Raw genomic sequence first — 9,104 nt, forward strand, 5'->3', positions numbered from 1 at the left:
CAAGCTGAAGGCGAAAACCCATATGATCATCTCAATAGATGCAGAAAAAGCTTTAGACAGAAATCAACACCCATTTTTGATTAAAAAAACCCTATAGAAAGTAGGCATAGAGGGAACTTACCTCAACATAATAAAGGCCATATACGACAACACACACAGCCAACATCGTTCTCAATGGTGAAACACTGAAACCATTTCCACTAAGATCAGGAACAAGAGAAGGTTGCCCACTCTCACCACTATTATTCAACATAGTTTTGGAAGTTTTAGCCACAGCAATCAGAGAAGAAAAAGAAATAAAAGGAATCCAAATCAGAAAAGAAGTAAAGCTCTCACTGTTTGCAGATGACATGATACTACACATAGAGTACCCTAAAGATGCTACCAGAAAGCTACTAGAGCTAATCCATGAATTTGGTAAAGTAACAGGATACAAAATTAATGCACAGAAATCTCTTGCATTCCTATAAACTAATGATGAAAAATCTGAAAGCGAAATTAAGGAAACACTCCACACAATGCTAACTTTTGTTGGCATTGCAACAAAAGGAATAAAATACCTAGGAATACCTAGGAATAAACTGATCTAAGGAGACAAAATACCTGTATGCAGAAAACTATAAGACACTGATGAAAGATACTAAAAATGATACAAACAGATGGAGAGACATACCATGTTCTTGGATTGGAAGAATCAACATTGTGAAAACGACTCTACTACCCAAAGCAATCTACAGATTCAATGCAATCCCTATCAAACTACCACTGGCATTTTTCACAGAACTAGAACAAAAAAATTCACGATTTCTACTGAAACACAAAGACCCCGAATAGCCAAAGCAATCTTGAGAAAGGAAAACGGAGCTGGGGCAATCAGGCTTCCTGACTTCAGACTATACTACAAAGCTACAGTAATCAAGACAGTAAGAGAATGGACTTGAGGACATGGAGGGGGGGAAGGGTAAGCTGGGACGAAGTGAGAGAGTGGCATGGACACATATACACTAGCAAATGTAAAACAGATAGCTAGTGGGAAGCAGCTGCATAGCACAGGGAGATCAGCTCGGTGCTTTGCGTCCACCTAGCGGGATGGGATAGGGAGGGTGGGAGGGACATGCAAGAGGGAGGAGATATGGGGATATATATATACGTATGGCTGATTCACTTTGTTTTAAAGCAGAAACTAACACACCATTGTAAAGCAATTATACCCCAATAAAGATGTTAAAAAAAAAAAAACAACACCTTAGAATTATCTAGTCTTTTCCACCAAGAATAGATATTCACACTGATTTATGTCATTTCCCTTCCCACAGTCATGTCTCCCATTTATAATTGCTCAATATGCCAGGTTCACAACGTTTCCCCATTTGGGTGCCCTATTTGAATTTGTGTATAAATACTCACTCCTCCAAATGTTCTATATGAATACACAAAATATCCGTTTCAGCACCGAGTGCATAAATTCAGGGCTGGAGGCGTGTGGCATACTGCAGAATGGCACTAATTCAGGAGTCAGCCTGTAGAGGTCTGGATAGGGCTTAGCTGTATGCTTGCCATGGAACCTTGGGGACCTCAGTTTTTACTCTCTGAACCTGATTCCTGATCACCAAATTGGAGAATGCTAGCCTTCTCCTATTCCTCTCATGGATAACTGGAAGAACCATATGAAATCATGGATGATATTTTTTAAAACTGTTCATTGACCTTCACTTTGATAATAAAGGAAAGAACTATAATCAAAGCCAGATGCTTAAAGAAATTACAAGGTAACTTGGAGACATGTGAAATGGACTACAGTTCCAATATTTCCATCAACTTGCTCAAATTTCTTCTCTAGGATGCAGGAACTCTATCAGTAAAATGAGAGATTGAGTGATGTTTTATGTGTCCTTCAATTTAGTTTCTGAGTGATTGAGTCTCTGCAGCATTATTAAAAGTACTGTCATTGTAGCTGCAATTTAAGTACCGTCACATGAGTACCTGAATTAAGCCTTTGGCTGCCTTCAGAGCCAGGATTCAACCCCTGTAGTGTGGAACATGGGATTACAATCTAGAGCAGTAAAATTTGGTATACATAATAACTAAAAGCAATGTGGGACCATAAATTGGGTCCTAGAACAACAAAAATATAGTTAGTGAAAAAAAATTGGTGATATATGAATAAAGTCCATAATTGGTTATTAATAATGTTCCAATGGTAATTTTTTGGTTTGATAGGTATACTATATTATTAGGTAAAATGTTAACATTAAAAGAAGCTGGATGAAGTATACATGGAAACTTTCTGTACTATCTTTGCAGCTCTTCTGTAAGTCTAAATTTAGTTCAAAAGAAAAAGAAAAAACACTATATTTCACAGGAATCACCTCAGGTGCATGTTGAAAATGAAAATGTCTCCAATTTCAGAGACATGAAAATTATAGTCCTGGAGCAGGTCCCAGGAATCTGCATTCTAACTGGCACACAAGGAGATTCTGATGCACATTTCTCAGGGATCATACTTGGAGAAACTCTGATCTGAAAGAAACACCAGTCCAGAGTAAAATAAGTGATTATTAGAGATTAGTAAATGGAGAATACAACCTGTGGCTATAAAAAGGCTCTTGTGTGAGATCTTGATTTTTTTTCTCTTCTTTAACAGATTTTACTAAAGATCTTTAGAGAGCAACCTGCAGACTCCAGATCCAACTGCCAAGGAGACCCTGTTATGCTGTGTGTACTGTCTGGGGCATAGCTGGCAGCTCTGGCTTCCCACTGTTCTGTTCTGAGACAGAGGTGGTGGGCAGTATCTCATCTCTGGGTTCCATAATGCTCACATGGTCAGGCAGGGGCTTCTTCAGGCCAATCCTACCACTTGGGTCCCAGGGCAACATGATCTTCACTTTGATGTCCAGTGAACACTGTCTGAGTGTCACATAGCACATACTAGTATCAACATAGTAGTTAACAGGGTCCCCAGTGGGGATCATCAGGCCATCCACAACCTTCATGGATTTAGCCATCTATTCACAGATATTCCCAGACAGTGTGACCTCACAGGCTTTGGCCCCACTCTCCATGATGAACCAAGCACACCATAGCAGGCCCTCCACACAGCAAGTCCTCCTAGGAGTTTATAATGCAGAGACTTTGCCTGGACAGTGGCATGCAGACCTCCTGTGGCTGCCATTTTAGGATACCTCCACCAACTGATGTATCAATATAAGTTTAGGCAAGTTATTAAACTTCTGGTCCTCAGATTCCTCATTTATAAAGGAAGAAGTTGTGTCTATTGAATTCTAATGGTTATCCCTGCATAGTACCTAAAAGGAAAAGTCCAGAATGGTAAATAGTTGTCTCTAAAACCTTCTGTTGGCAGCCACAGATCTCTCCTGGCACCTCTGAAGAATCCTTCTTCTTACAGCACTGAACAGGGCAAAGTCTTTTGCAGCACTGTTCCCATGCATGCAAGTGTCTGGCCCCGCAGTGAGTTAAATACAGTTACAAAGGAGGTACAACCGTGTTGAAAAAACACAGTCACTGTGACAAGGTCAGCAGCGGGGGACATTAGGTTTTGAATTTGCTTTATTGAATCGAGAAGCAGACGCTGTAGTTCCGACAGCATGCCCTTTTGCTTTGTGAAATAGAAATCCTCATTTCCATCTGTGAAGACTCTGGGGAAAGTAAATGAGGTCTCTGGCCCCAGGCCTTTCATTAGAGAACAGTTTTGTACCAGATGAGGCCACAGACTCAGAACTACCATGTCTCTACAGAGACCCTGCCCAGGAGATGAAGAAAGATGGATTTAAGTCAGCTCAGAGCAACTGAATTTAGAAGTGGTGCTGACTAGAGTCTTGGGATTGCCCCTGGCTTTTTTTTTTTTTTTTTAACATCTTTATTGGGGTATAATTGCTTTACAATGGTGTGTTAGTTTCTGCTTTATAACAAAGTGAATCAGTTATACATAAACACATGTTCCCATATCTCTCCCCTGTTGCGTCTCCCTCCCTCTCACCCTCCCTATCCCACCCCTCCAGGCGGTCACAAAGCACCGAGCTGATATCCCTGTGCTATGCGGCTGCTTGATGGACTGCCATCTCTGCTATGTATGTGTGCACACACACATAGCATCAGTATAAACTTCCCAAATCAGAGGGGAATAAGGTATATATCCAAACAAAAATTCCCATTGGGCAGGGAATATGCCAACCTCATTCCAGTTATGTTGACCTGACTCAACAGTTTAGGTAGATGAATGTTTTTAATGGTATCTATGAATCAACTCTAAGCTTTGTTTCCCCATAAAGAGAGGATATCAGAAGAATGTATGATACTAACATTTTCTGAGTGCAAAAAATGTTACTTGTTATTATAGAATATGATTGTACAGCATACTTAACTTCATTTACCCTTGGTTTCCTCATTTCTGAAAAGAGATAATAACACCTACAAATTTTTATTTGAATCTTAAAAATTCTATGGGTTTTCATTTATTTTAAATTATCTACATATATATGGAAAAGGAAAGTGAGCTTAAACATCTAAATTTCTCACTTTAGACATTAAGCGTAGTTAAGGGCAAGAGCTGACATTTGAATCCAGATCCAACGACTCGAAAGCCCACACGTCTATTAGGATGACTGCAGGCAAAAATCTGTTAACTCCAGTCTTTTCATGAAAGCTAAAATGAATTTATGTCTCTAAAGCATAAAAAGAAGAGAAAATTGGGTATGGAGGATGGTATCTCTCTTTCATATCTAGTTTGTCAGTGTGATAGTTTGTGAGTAAGTATGGTTTCCTAAGAAAGAAATGTATTTGCTAAGTAGAAACAGTTCCCAGGACATCTGGAAACAAGAGCTATCCCAAGGTGAAGTATAATGAACTGAAAGGATTTCTATTTATTCCACATATGCTAGTCTTCTGGATTAAGAATTAGAGATGACAAAGCGGGAAGAATTAAGCAGAGTGAATAAACTGCAGGACAGTGGTATAGCTGAATCAGGAGTCTTGGTTTTCCTTCAGGTTTGTTCTGTTTTACTTTGTGTTGATGTCAGGGAAAGAGCATGTTTTTTTGTTTTGCCAGGACCACTGCTTATTATTGTGCAAGTTTTGTGTCTCCTAACTCTAGAGGGCACATTCCTAATCCCTATATATATGTTGAGGTATTACGGTAATTTTCAGGCAGGTGACAATAAAATAACTTGAGAAAGTCTACATTGAAAATATTTCCTCAAGTTCCTTTATTGTCATCTGCCCTCAAATTACTATATTACCATACTATTATTTGTGATGATACACTTTTAAATGTAGACACTTCTTGATTTCAAGCTATATTACAAAGCTATAGTAGTCAAAACAATATGGTCCAGGCATAGAAACACACACATAGATCACTGGATCAGAATAGAGAGTGCAGACATAAATCCATGCATACACGGTCAATTAACTTTTGACAATGGTGCCAAGAACGCACAGTAGGCAAAGGATAGTTTCTTCAATAAATGCTGTTGGGAAAACAGGCAAAGAAATAAAACTGGACACCTTATACCACTTACAAAATTTAACTCAAAATGGATCAAAGACTCAAATGTAAGACCTGAAACCATAAAACTTCTAGAAGAAAACAGAATAAAAGGTTCCTTGGCAATGATTTCTTGGATAAGACACCAGTAGCATAGGCCACAATTAAAATAAACAAAAGAGACTATATCAAACTAAAAAGCTTCAGCACAGCAAAGTAAACAATAAATCAAAAAGGCAACCTAGAGAATGGAAGAAGATACTCACAAACCATATATCTAAAAGGGTTTAATATCCAAAATATATAAAGAACTCATACAACTCAATACCAAAAACAAACAACTGAAAAATGGGCAAAGGACCCAAACAGACATTTTTCCAAAGACATTCAAATGGCCAATAGGTATATGAAAAGGTGCTCAACATCACTAATCAGCAGGGAAATGCACCTCAAAAGCGTAAGTTATCACCTCACACCTGTTAAGATGACCACCAAATAGACAAGACATACCAAATATTGGTGAAGATGTGGAGAAAAGGAGACCTTATACACTGCTGGTAGTAATGTAAATTGGTACAGCCATTATAGAAAACAGTATGGCTGTTCCTCAAAAAATTAAAAATAGAACTACCATATGATCCATAAATCTTACTCCTGGGTATATATATGAAGAAAGTGAAATCAGTATCTTAAAGAGATATCTGCACATCCATGTTCATCGCAGCATTATTCATAATAGCTTAGATACAAAAAACAACATAAATGTCCTCTGAAAGATGAATAAAGAAGATAAGAGATGTATATATACAGACAGTACCCAACTTACGATGGTTCAACTTAGATTTTGCAACTTTACAATGTGTGTGAAAGCAATATGCATTCACTGGAAAAAGTACTTCAGACTCTGCATTTGAACTTTTCCTGGGCTAGCGCTGTAGGATACTCTCTTGTGATACTGGGCAGTGGCAGCAGTCAGCGACAGGATCACAAGGGTAAACATTCAATATATTTACAACAATGCAGTATCCTCATAACGATTCTGTTTTCCACTTTCAGTACAGTATTCAATGAACTAGATGTGATATGCAACACTTTATTATAGAATAGGTTCTGTGTTACATGACTTTGCCCCACTGTAGGCTAGTGTAAGTGTTCTGAGCACGGTTAGCTTAGGCTAGGCTAAGCTGTGATGTTTGATAGGTTAGTTGTATCAAACGCGTTTCAACTTATGACACGTTCAATTGATGATGGGTTTATCAGAATGTAAACCAATCATAAGTGAAGGAAGACCTGTATATATGTGTATATAATATATAATTCTATATATATGGTATATATAATATCCTATAGCTTATCTTACATCTTATGTTATCTTATATATCTTATATATCCTATATATTTTATATCTTATATATGCAATGGAATATTATTCAGCCAAAAAAAAGTAAACTCTGTCATTTGCAACATGGATGGGTCTAGCACACATTATGCTAAGTGAAATAAACCAAACAGAGAAAGATAACTATCTTATGACATCACTTACATGTGGAATCTTAAAACAAAAAAAGAAAAGAAAAAAAAGCCAATTTCATAGAAACAGAGAATACAATGGTTGCCAGGGACTGTGCAAGAGGAAGAAATGTGGTGATGTAGGTCAAAGGGTACAAACTTTCAGTTATAAGAATAAGTTCTGAGGATCTAATGTACAGCATAGTGAATACAGTTAATAATATGGTATTTTATACTTGAAAGTTGATGAGAGTAGATTTGAAGCATTCTTCACACACACACACACAAAGAGTTAACTATATGAGGTGACGGATGTATTAATTATCTTGATCTTGGTAATCATTCCACAATGTATATGTATATCAAATCATCACATTGTATACTTTAAATATATACAAGTATATCTGTAAATTATTCTTCACTAAAGTTGGAAAAATATTCACCATCAGATGATATGGGGTTATGCTTTGCCTTAGAATCACAAAGAAAGGAAAAGAATCATCTGAAGCTTGTCTTAAGTCACAGCATAAAATCCAGTGTCTTTGTAGGCAAGATACCAAAACAGGAAAAAATCCAGTGATCCACAGGGAAATGATGAAGTGCTCAACAATTGTGGCACAGGCCGTTCTTGCTTCCCCACCCCCATCATCTTCCATCTCACTTGAGTTCCACACACACTTAGAAAGTGTATTTATATAAAATGAAAACCTGAACACATTGATGCTTTGCCTAAGACCCTTCACTGGATACCTACTGACTTTTCCAAACTCATCTCTCATTTGAGCACCACACCGGCTTAGAAACACTCACTCCTGGCCTTTTAAGCTTCAGAAAATCCAAATCTATGGGTAATTCTTTACACATACCTCTGTACCTCTGTTCATGTTATTTCCTCCTGATAAAATATACTTTAACCCCACCTTTTTCTCTCTGATAATTCTTCACCTAACTACTTTTACTTCGGAACTTATCTCAGACATCACCTTTTCCAGGAAGACTTCTGCAAGCATCATTTTTGGCAGACTAGGTTAGAGGACTCATATCCTGTACTCTCATAGTACCCAGGCAAACTAGAGTCCAAGTTCAGTGTGCCACTTGCTTTAGTAAATAAAGTTTTACTGAAAGACAGCCATGCCCATTCATATACATTTTGTCTATACATATTGTCCATGTGTTTCTGCACTACAACAGCAGAGTTGAGTGGTTGTGACACAGACCATACGGCCTGAAAAGCCTAAAATATTTACTATGTGATGCTTTGCAGAAAAAGTCTGTCAGCCTCTATCATGGAGGAAAGTAACTATTTCACTCACTTTTACATCCGATCACATCATCAAGAGCTTTTCATAGTGTAGGAGTTTGATATTTGTTAAATAAATGTTGTCAAATTAATAAAGTTAATTCTGAAATTGCTCAGGCTATTCCATTAATTACTGATCTACCAATAAAAACTGAGTCAAATGACTTGAGTCAAATCATGAGGTTGAAACATTTAATGTAACTCTAATGACAGAAGGGCTAAAATGTAGACATTTTAGCAGATTCTACTTAGGAAATCAATTTTGAACATTATTTTTAATGACATTAAGTACCTTCTAACCATTAGTTATATAGGTTTGCTCTCTCTTTCTCTCCCTCTCTTCCTCCCTCTCTATTAGAACAAGATTTTACTTAGGTGCAGGTCTTTTACTTGATTTTCTAGCAAAGAGATGAATGTATAATAGCTATTTCATTTTATTCATAACTGTATTCAAAACATCTGGACTTCCCCTAGATTGTCTTAATTGGAATGATCCAGAGGGAAAGTTAATTGATTTTATGTAATCACGGATTCAACAAATAGTTTCTGTGTAACAATGGGTGAGGTACACATCATTCTCCTAAGCCCTGCAGGTCATACAACTCTGGGTAAGATACTGTGTATCCTACTATCATAAAGACTCTCAACCAGTGACGAAACTGATTTATACATAAAAGGCCATGATGTTTAAAAAATATACCTCAGCAAAAATGTGCCTCAGCAAACAAAAAGATCATATGGCTGATGGGAGGCTCTGGTTCTGAGTAAGAAAGTAATCACACACTATCTTTC

The 9,104-nt window shown here is 37.4% G+C and overlaps 1 pseudogene; it reads right to left on the reverse strand.

Moving 5' to 3' along the window:
- Positions 1-2,708: 2,708 nt before the first annotated feature.
- LOC112397628 (40S ribosomal protein S3 pseudogene) lies at positions 2,709-3,172 on the reverse strand (annotated as a pseudogene).
- Between the last annotated feature and the right edge of the window lie 5,932 nt (positions 3,173-9,104).

This window comes from Neophocaena asiaeorientalis, unplaced genomic scaffold, assembly GCF_003031525.2.
Source record: "Neophocaena asiaeorientalis asiaeorientalis breed wild unplaced genomic scaffold, Neophocaena_asiaeorientalis_V1.1 scaffold405, whole genome shotgun sequence".
NCBI lineage: Eukaryota > Metazoa > Chordata > Mammalia > Artiodactyla > Phocoenidae > Neophocaena > Neophocaena asiaeorientalis.